We start from the raw sequence: 8,327 nt of genomic DNA, 5'->3' as shown, positions 1-8,327 counted from the left end.
AGGGGACATATACTTACTTGATAGAGTTTGAGATGTAGTGAGCTTTCTTTGTTCTTGAAGACTTGATGGCTTGCCTTCCTTAGATCTTCATGTTCTTCAAGTTGCTTTCTTCAAATGGACTAGCTTTATGACTTGACTCGTAGTGCCTTTCATTTTTCAAGATGGTGTAGCTTGATGTAGGCCCCTCTTTTGTTTGTTCTTCTTGTAGGTGCCTTTATACAAGGAGTTTCTTCTTGCTTTGTAGTCTTCCATGATGAATGATAGATGGTAGACCTTCTTGTCCTTGATTTGATTGAGACTTCTTGGCTTGATGCTTCAACCTTGTGGATGTTCTTGAGATTCCCTTTCCTTGATATGTCACCTTAGCTCTAATACCGCGTTGAAGAATCTGGGGTAATGGGGTATAGCGGGATTCTTCTAGACTTGATAAAAATTTGCGAAGCTATTTTACAATTTATCTTGTTATCTTAATTTTCTTCTCTTATTATTAATGCATGTGTGTTTACTTCATCAAAATTGTGCCAAAAACATAAGAACAAGAACATAAGAGGTTGGCTCTCTGCTAGGGAAATACCTCTCTCTCTCAGAGAGGAAAACCCTTTCATAAATTTCTCTTATTGAAGCTTCTTATTGGTCACTGCGAAGCCCTAGACCGTTGATAAGAATATCCTCCAAGCACAAGTCAAGTCCTTCCTCCTCTCTGCACTTTGTTTCTTTAGTACTTCATTCCCGAGCACTGTCTCCTTCTTTCAACTTTTGATAGTCCTTGGTGGACTAACTCTAGAAGAGACTCCAACCTTTGATCCTTAGTGAGATCCTTTACCAATGAAGAAACCTTCATTCTCTTGACCAACCAAGCCTTTTTCTTGATGTGAGGTTGTAGACTCGATGTACACCAAGTTTACTGCACCTAGGGTGATTTCCATTGTGACGAGACATGGAAACCCCAAATTTCCCGCACTTGGGAGGCTTTTGACAAAGCTGGACATGGAATCCCCGGGTTCCCGGCAATTTGGAAAGTTTTGTTGAGGAGGGATTGGGAGACCCCATGTCACACTCCTATCCTAGTGGTAGTATTTCAACCACACATAAGCGAGTGCAGCACAACCATAGATTTTCCTTTTACCAATACTTGAGTGCACGATTTGCGCCTACTTCAACACTCAGTCAATTTTCCAATAAGTGTTATTAAAATTGCAGTGAAAATAACTTACCATCAATTTATCTTCTTCAATTATTATTTCAACCCGTCATGTCGTGTGGTCATGCTGCACTACCCGCGACCTGCATGACACAACTCCACACCTGAACTGTGAACCTGTTCGCCCGACTTTCTGTTCCGCGGTGCCCAAACTCTGCCTATCGGTGCGGTCCACAATGAGGGCACATGGCCCGCACATAGTGTGGCCTACTTGCCCAGTCGGTAACCCACCACACTCTACCTTTCTGCACTACCAAGTCTAACCTGCCTAGTGTAATCTGCCCACTAGTGCGGCCCTCTTACTTGCATCCTTCTCTTCCTTTTGTTTTTACCCAACTCCTTCCTTCACACTTGTTCTGCGATGTGGAAGTCGGAGTTCAATTTCCCTTCATCGAACGCCATCCTCCTTACTTATATGCATCCTTTCGCCCAAGGTTCATGTCTCTTGGGAATAAAAAGTGTCGGCTCCATCAACATGCATGCCCGGCCGACCTACCACATAACCTCGACACACCCCATTCCAACGAACCACTGTGTCCCTTCGTGTGCATCGTCGCACCCATGGGTCGACTCCAACACTTAGCCAATTACAACCATCGATGTACATCACACACCTACCCGTGTCCTAACTCGTCCACACATGGTAACCTCTTTCATCCGAGCACCCAACAAGGGTTTCCCATGTGTCTTCCGTCGTGACTCACCCATCATGCACGTATCAAGCGGTGTGAACCTTGCCCAACACGATATGCCCACTATGAGTGCGCCCATCACCATCGCACATCAGCGAATGCCATGCAAAGTCTTCGCATATAACCAAACGCGAGCACTCGTACTATGGGTTTAGTCTTTCGACTCTCTCGGGTGATTTTGACTCGAATACTTGACACCCCAGGTGCCCCCCCAGTATGTGGTAGAGGTTTCCAGCATGATGGGACATGGAAATCATATATTTCGCGCACTTGGGCAGCTGTCGTCACAGTGGGGTAAGGAAACCCCACTTTCCCCACACTTGGACGACTCTTGTCGCAACAAGGCATGGAAACCCCAAGTTCTAGAGATAGACCAGGCAAGTGGTTTCCACCCCACCACGAAATGGAAACCCCGAGTTTGCAAGACTTGGGTGGTTCTTCATCGTTCCACAACATGGAAACCATGAGTTCCGTAAACTTGGGTGATTCCGGTCGTGTTGCAACATGGAAACCCAAGTTCCTTGCACCGGGGCCGCAGTTTTCACCCGGGCGGGAGATGGAGACCCCAGAGGTTCCCGGAGTTAGGTAGTTTCCCTCATTCCACAAAACAGAACCTCCCAAGTTTCACGGGCTTGGGCGGTTCTCTGTCACTCTGCAGCATGGAAACCCAAGTTCCCTGCAATGAGGTCGTGGTTTCTATCGTGCAGGACATGGAAGACCCCGAGTTTCCCATAATTGGGTTGTTTCTATCATGCCACGGAATGGAAAACCCCATGTTCAGTAGACTTGGGTGGTCATTCCATGTCGCACGATGACATGGAAACCTGAAGCTCCCCAAACTTGTGCAGCTGTTCCCTATCGTACAATGACATGGAAACCCGAAGCTCCCTAGAATTGGGTGGCAGTTTTAGCTGTGACGTGAGCAACATGGGAACCCAAAATTTCCCAAAATTGGGTAGCAATTTTTGTTTTGATATGAAATGGAAACCCCGTGTGTCCACTGACTTGGGTAGCAGTTTCCATCATGCCCCGAAATGGACACCCCGAGTTCCCCAGAATTTGGCGGCTTTTTGTCGCATCACGACATGGAAATCTGAAGTTCCATAGACTCTCAGGCGATTCAGGGTGTATTGCAACATGGAAACCCTAAGTTTCCCAGACTTGGGTGGTTTCTGTCGGTGGTTCTGACCGCGCTGCGGCATGGAAACCGCTAGTTCCCTAGACTTGGGTATCAGTTTCAAAACACCCCAAGTTCCCCAAACTTGCGAGCTATTTTGCATTGACATGGAAACCCCAAGTTCCACGCTTTGGGGCATTGTTGAAAACCTCACATTTCCATTGTGTCGTAAAATGTGGAAACCCACGGTTCCATTAAGGGTGGGACATGGAAACCCCAAGTTTCCTTAGACTTGGGTGCCACTGGTTTCGGCCATGGCATGACATGGAAACCCTAGGTTTCCCAGGCTCAGGCGCCAGGGCACGACATGGAAAACCCAAGTTTCCCCATGCTTGGGGATTGCCGGTTTCGGTCGTGGCGCGACATGGGAACCCCAAGTTTCCTAGGTTTGGGCGCCAAGGTGCGACATGGAAACACCAAGTTTTCGCAGGTTTCGGTTCCGTCCATTTCAGTCGTGGTGCGACATGCAAACCCCAAGTTTCCCTAGGTTTGGGCACTAAGGTGTGACTTGGAAACCCCAAATTTTCGATGTGACATGGAAACCCCAAATTTTTTGCGTCGACCGAAAGCCCCAAATTTTAGGTGCCGGTTGGAAACCCCAAATTTTGGGCACAACATGGAAACCCCAAATTTTTTTGTGTCGGGCGAAAGCCCCAAATTTTAGGCGCTGGTGGAAACCCAAAATTTTGGGCGCGACATGGAAACCCTAAATTTTTTTGCGCCAGGCGGAAGCCCCAAATTTTAGGCGCTGGGTGGAAACCCCAAATTTTGGGCACTGGGGCATGACATGGAAACCCCAATTTTTCCCATGCTTGGGCACCGAGGCACATCATGGAAACCCCAATTTTTCCCATGCTTGGGTGCCTTTTTCGTCACAACATGGAAACCCCAAAATTTTGGGCACTGGAGCATGACATGGAAACCCCAATTTTCCTAGGATTTGGTGCCTTTTCCTTCGCGGCATGGAAACCCCAAATTTCTTTCCCCCAAGCAATAAAAAATTGCCATCTAGAGGAAGAGGCAAAGGCGCGAGGGCGGGAGGGTTGTCTAGATTTGTTTGTGACAAGGGTGAAGCTCTAAATCAAGGTGACCAAGGGCTAAATCTCAATGGATTGTGGTAGCAAGGCCACTCTGCCACTTACAATACCCCTCGTGTATTTAAGTTGTCTACAAAGGATTCTTCTCAATGACCATTTGGAATTGAACTTCAAAGCTGCCCCAACCGAGATGCTTCATGGTCACAGCTTAAAAATGACATGGGTCCCCGGGGGCAACAAAGCAACGCCCCTACTGCGGGTCGAGATATAGTCGAAGAGGGACATGCACCACTTCTAGCATGGATTCTAACTTAGAGGTGTTTAGTCATAATCCGACACATGGTAGCTTCACGCCACTAGCATTTCAACCAAGCACGATGACCAATTGTGTGAATCAACGGTTCCTCTTGTACTAAGTTGAATTACTATTGCAGTGTGGTTCATCAGTAGGGTAAAACTAACCTGTCTCATGATGGTCTAAGCCCTGTTCACGTTCCCTATTGGCGGATGAACAATCCAACACTTGGTGAATTCTACTTCATAATGATAGGAAGAGCAGACATCAAAGGATCAAAAAGCAATGTCTCTATGAACGCTTGGCTGCCACAAGCCAGTTATCCTTGTGGTAACTTTTCTAACACCTCTAGCTTCAAATTATGAAAATATAAAGGATCGATAGGCCATGCTTTGACGCTTTGTATTCGTACTGAAAATCAAAATCAAATGAGCTTTTACCCTTTTGTTCCACATGAGATTTCTATTCTCATTGAGCTCATCTTAGGACACATGTGTTATCTTTTAACAGATATGCTGCCCCAGCCAAACTCCCCACCTGACAATGTCTTTTCCACTCAGATTGACCCACCGAAACACGCCTTAAGGCAAAAAACAGGGGCAGTACCCCGTCTTTGCCCCACGGAATAAGTAAAATAATGTTAAAAGTAGTGGTATTTCACTTGCACCGAAAATGACTCCCACTTATTCTACACCTCTCAAGTCATTTCACAAAGTCAGACTAGAGTGAAGCTCAACAGGGTCTTCTTTCCCCATTGATTCTGCCAAGCCTGTTCACATTGCGTCAGCATCTGTAGGGACCATCGCAATGCTTTGTTTTAATTAAACAGTTGGATTCCCCTTGTCTATACCAGTTCTAAGTTGAATGTTTGACGCCTAGGGAAAAGCCCCTAGTAGGGAGAATTCTACGCCCGTAGCCCAATCGGCATGCGACTTCCCGCCCTCGCCATGAGGGCAGCTATGGTAGACTATTGACATCCCATGAGTTGAGGGTGCAGACCCCTAGGCCCAGCCCTTAGATCCAATCCTTTTCTCGAAGTTACGGATCCTTTTTGCCGACTTCCCTTACCTACATTATTCTATTGACCAGAGGTTGTTCACCTTGGAGACCTGATGCAGTTATGAGTACGACCTAGCATGAACGGTACTCGGTCCTCTAGATTTTCAAGGGCCACTGAGGGCACACTGAACACCACAAGATGTGTGGTGCTCTTCCAATTGTTGGACCCTATCTCTGGGTGAACAGATTCCAAGGTGGGCAAGTTGTTAAAAAGAAAAGATAGCTCTTCCCAGGGCCCCCAACAACGTCTCTAGATTTCCTTAGGTTGTTGCCTGCCACCATGTCCCGGTTCAGGAATATTAACCTGATTCCCTTTTGATGCTCATGCAAAGTGCACCCTTGATACAAGGCTTCCCCATATCTTAGGATTGACTAACCCATGTCCAAGTGCTATTCACATGGAAACTTTCCCCACTTCAGTCTTCAAAGTTCTCATTTGAATATTTTCTACTACCACCAAGATCTGCACCAAGGGCCGATCCACCCAAGCTCATGTCGGAAGTTTCTCAATGACCCCTGTGTCCTCCTAGTCATCGGAGCTAGGAAATTTCTCTTACAATCGAGTATAGGTTGCGCGCTTCAGCACCATCCATTTTCGGGGCTAGTTGATTTGGCAGGTGAGTTGTTACACACTCCTTAGCAGATTTTGACTTCCATGACCACCGTCCAGCTATCTTAATAAATCAACACCCTTTGTGGGATCTAGGTTAGCACGCAATTCAACACCGTAACTGGACTTTCAGTTCATCTCGCATCACCAATTCTGCTTTCCAAAAATGTCCCACTCGGAGCTCTAGATTTCACGACACAGCTCAATGGAGCAGCTGCACCCTCTTACCTATTTAATGTTTGAGAATAGGTTAATGGCATTATGCCCTCGACGCCTCTAATCATTTTATTTACCCCATAAAAGTCGCTCGTGAGCTCCAGCTATCCTGAGTGAAACTTTGGAGGAAACCAACTACTAGATGGTTTGATTAGTATTTTGCACCTATACCCAAGTTAGACAAATGATTTGCACATGAGTATCTCTACGAGCCTCCACCAGAGTTTCCTCTAGCTTTGCCCTGCTCAAGCATAGTTCACCATCTTTTGGGTCCCAACAGGTGTGCTCACACTGGAACCCTTCGCATAAGCTCAAGGTTGGTCGAAAATGCACCCCCATAGAGAGGGGATCTCGCTCATCAGCTTCCTTGTGCCTTGTAGGTTTTCAAACCTGTCGACTCGCACACATGTTAGACTACTTCGTTTTTGTTTCAAGGCGGGTCGAATGGAAAGCCCGCCAACCAACACCATGAGTGCACAGGTACACACAGCCCGCCACAAGGGAACACACTTCGTTCCTCAACCACTGCAGTGGCAAACTGACAAGTAGTAATCCACCCATGCTTGTGACGATGCAGCAGCCCATGTTGGTTTGCACCTCAAGTCGAGCGGCAGACTAGCCTGATCCATTCCACATCCAACCGAGACTCATCGACAACCTCTATCCACTTCCCTCCCGGCAATTTCAAGCACTCTTTAACTCTCTTTTCAAATTCCTTTTCATGTTTCCCTCATGGTGTTTGTTCGTTATCGGTCTCTCGCTTGTATTTATCCTTGGATGGAGTTTACCACCCAATTAGGGCTGCATTCCCAAACAACTCAACTCATCGACAATGCCTCGTGATGCAGTAGGGTCCCGACCCAACGGGCCTGTCACCCTCTCAGGCACCTCCTTCCAAGGGAGTTGGCCCAAGTCTGCCGCTGAGGACGCTTCTATAGACTACAATTCGAGTGACACTGTCACCCAATTTTCATGTTGGGCTCTTCCCCATTCACTCACCGCTACTAGGAGAATCCTTGTAAGTTTCTTTTTCTCCGCTTAATTATATGATTAAACTCAACAAGTTTTCTCACCTAAGCTGAGGTCACAAAGTTGGAGCTAAATTCGCCCTACTCGATGGGAGGACAAGAGAGAGCAAAGAAAGTTTAAGCGATGCCACACAAAGCCCGCATCAGCTAAGGTCAACTGCCCATCCAAGGGGACAAGATCACCACTCGACGACATATGCCACGAAACATTGCTTCAGGTATTTTAGCCAACCACACCACATTGGGCATGGACGACCAGCTTCGCTACTCCCTAACATATTGCAGGGATCACATTTGAATGGGATGCGATGCCTAGATAGATGTGCCCTTGACTGAGGCCTTGGGTGCAAATTACGTTCAAAAACTCGATGATTCACGAGATTCTATAGTTCACACTAAGTATCACATTTCGCTACATTCTTCATCATAACAAGATTTGAGATATCCGTTGTCGAGAGTCGTTTCCGCGTATTACCAAAAAATCTGCCACAACACTGAATAGGGGCACCCCCCACAACAAATACAAAGCTAAGGGCCAAAAGGAGGAAAGGAAAAAAAAAACATGAAAGAAAGAGAAACAAAGGTGTCTAGCCCCCTCACAAGAGGAGGCTCAAATAGAAAACAATCTCCTTGAGCCCCACGCCCTCACAAAAAGGGGGGAAATGCATGGAACAACAATCGAGAAGGACTAGGGTGGCCACCTCAGGAGCTCACACTAATTTTAATCCTTCCCAAACACCAGTCCACAAAAATTCCCCCTTTTCTCCGTAAAGCTATGGACCAAAATGAAGAAGGGAAGAAAACAAGGTGAAAGAAAGAGAGATCAAACGTGGCTACTGGCTCATAAGGGGAGGCTCAAACAAAGCACAAGCCTCCCAAGCCTCGTGCCTTCACCAAAAAGGGGAAATTGAAGGGGACGATGATCGAGAAGGACTAGGGTGGCCGCCCCGGGAGCTCGCATTGTGTTTTGTCCTTCCCAAACACCAATTGTCACACGGAATCAGTCAAGGGT

General features: G+C 46.9%; 1 non-coding gene and 1 pseudogene across 1 annotated transcript; both read right to left on the bottom strand.

Moving 5' to 3' along the window:
* Positions 1-4,146: 4,146 nt before the first annotated feature.
* On the bottom strand, positions 4,147-7,374 carry LOC149168471 (25S ribosomal RNA; annotated as a pseudogene).
* A 247-nt stretch (positions 7,375-7,621) lies between these two features.
* On the bottom strand, positions 7,622-7,775 carry LOC149168470 (5.8S ribosomal RNA). The gene has a single exon (XR_016260036.1). It is a non-coding gene; the product is annotated as a 5.8S ribosomal RNA (ribosomal RNA).
* Positions 7,776-8,327: the final 552 nt, after the last annotated feature.

This window comes from Pinus tabuliformis, chromosome 4_2 (genome assembly GCF_031772625.1).
Source record: "Pinus tabuliformis cultivar Carrire ecotype Pingquan chromosome 4_2, CPIR1, whole genome shotgun sequence".
Taxonomy (NCBI): Eukaryota; Viridiplantae; Streptophyta; class Pinopsida; order Pinales; family Pinaceae; genus Pinus; species Pinus tabuliformis.
Note: the sequence above shows the minus strand (reverse complement) of the source record. Positions and strands in the feature narration are given on the sequence as shown.